The sequence below is a fragment of the Vulpes vulpes genome, chromosome 12 (genome assembly GCF_048418805.1).
Source record: "Vulpes vulpes isolate BD-2025 chromosome 12, VulVul3, whole genome shotgun sequence".
NCBI classification, from domain to species: domain Eukaryota; kingdom Metazoa; phylum Chordata; class Mammalia; order Carnivora; family Canidae; genus Vulpes; species Vulpes vulpes.
This window is the reverse complement of record NC_132791.1, coordinates 17,096,384-17,097,691: the sequence shown is the minus strand read 5'-3', so window position 1 is coordinate 17,097,691 and position 1,308 is coordinate 17,096,384.

Genomic DNA, 1,308 nt, shown 5'->3' with positions numbered 1-1,308 from the left:
CATTACTGTTGTCATTGTGATATGGACGCCTCCTGCAGAGAAGCTGCCTTATAGGGGAAGTACCCCAGGTACACTATGGTTTAGGAACACCCAGTATAGAAAACTTCCATAACAGATACAAGAGTGGGATTATTTGCTTTGTCAAAAATTTCAACATGACATTTTCTTAAACAGTCTTTTGATGCATTTAGAATGAGATTCAATTTATAGGAGAGTAATTGAAGGTTTTTTTTTTTAAGATTTTATTTATTCATTTGAGACAGAAAGGGGCAGAGAGAGAGAGCCTGAACAGGGGAAGAAGCAGAGGGAGAGGGAGAAGCAGACTCCCCACTGAGCAGGGAGCCCAATGTGGGGCTTGATTCCAGGACCCTGAGATCATGACCTGAGCTACCCAGGTGCACTTGAAGTAAGGTTTTTAAAAAGCATATCTATTGAATCTCCATACAACTGTTAACTGTTGGGTTTGCAAGCTGATTATTACCCTAACAGTGCAATTTATCATCACTAGGTGGAAAAAGTCTAGTCCTACATTATCCAGATATCCAGATTATGCATGAAGGTTCTCTCACTGTTTTCACTCATTGGAATGAACAGAATGGTGATCCTGCTACTTCTGAAAGAGGATCAGAAGCTCTAGTTCTATTTGCAAAATGCCCTTACAGCACTGCCAGTGTGTGTGTGTGTGTGTGTGTGTGTGTGTTGTATGCGTGTAAGATTAACCATGTACCTTCATTAAAGGGCTCAGAGTGGGGAGCACCTGGGGGCTCAATGGTTGAGCATCTGCCTCTGGCTCAGAGTGTGATCCTGGGGTCCTGGGATCGAGTCACACATTTGGTTCCCTGCAGGGAGCCTGCTTCTCCTTCTGCCTATGTCTCTGCCTCTCTCTGGCTCTCATGAATAAATAAATAAAATCTTAAAAAAAATCTTAAAAAAAACAAAGGGCTCAGAGTGGGACGTTCTCTATCCATAAACATGGGCTCTCTTAACTCCTGATGACCGTTAAGAGATTTAATTGGGTTCTGGTTTGAGTCTTCTTTTTATGGGTTTATTGGGGAAAAAAATTCCAAACCCTATTATTTAAGAAGTTGGGTTTTTTTGATAAAAAGAATATTTGTTACAGAGAAAATACTGTAAGTAGACATAGAAGTTAAGGTTTCAGTTTTTTGTCCCATCATCTGGTTCAGCTTCCGGAGTAAGGAAGAAGGAAGCTCAGAGGTTGGTGCTCTGCTGGTGAGGTGCATATGGATCTAGATTCTTATCCTTGAGTCTCAGAGAGTGTCTTTGGATGGGCTAGTATTAGATCTTCTG